Source organism: Neophocaena asiaeorientalis, unplaced genomic scaffold (genome assembly GCF_003031525.2).
Source record: "Neophocaena asiaeorientalis asiaeorientalis breed wild unplaced genomic scaffold, Neophocaena_asiaeorientalis_V1.1 scaffold45, whole genome shotgun sequence".
Lineage (NCBI taxonomy): Eukaryota > Metazoa > Chordata > Mammalia > Artiodactyla > Phocoenidae > Neophocaena > Neophocaena asiaeorientalis.
In genome coordinates this window covers 11,459,961-11,460,680 of record NW_020174642.1, presented here as the reverse complement: position 1 = coordinate 11,460,680, position 720 = coordinate 11,459,961, and positions in this window count along the sequence as shown.

Below are 720 nucleotides of genomic sequence, written 5' to 3'. Positions count from 1 at the left end.
GGAGAAGAGGGAAGGGGGAGGGGCCCCCAGCCCGGGGACTATTCTGGGCTGTCAGGGACAGCGTAGCACATGCCTGGTGACAGCGGAGCCCAGCTGGGTCAAGGGTGTCTCAGCAGACAGACACCACGCCCACGGCAGAGAGCAGAAGGTCCCCAGGGCCCCGGGTCCCTCAGAGGCTGCGCGCAGGACCACGGCAGACCCTCAAGGACCGGCGGCTGAGCGGCAGGGGCAGCTGCTCCGGGGCTGATGGCCTTGGCCTTCCCAGCGGGGCCGCAGCGGCCTGAGGAGCCCAGAGCCACGGCCACCGCGCTCCGGGCGCGTCCCTCCCAGAGACCCGGGGGGCCCTGAGCACCGGCGCTGCCCAGAATCCCCGCCAGGAGCGGACGAGGAGCCCCGTGCGTCCCAGCCTCTCCTCCGGAGCGTCCCCGCACAATCTCCCGCGACAGAGGCAGGCGCTGCCCCTCCGGCTCTACGGCCTCCGCGGGGCCCTCGTGGGCCGCACAGCAAGGACAGAGCGAGGCCGGGCTCCAGCCCCAGGGCCCCGAGGACAGACGAGGGTGGGGCTGGGCCGCGCCGAGGGGCTCTCAGGCCGGCGGGTCCCCCGGACCTTCCCGCTCGCTGCGCAGCGATTGCATTACCGGGGTCGGTGCCTGTTGCTGGTTTTGGGGGGCGGGTCTCCCCGAACTCCCGCCCTCAGAGTTCACGGCCCGACCCCACTTG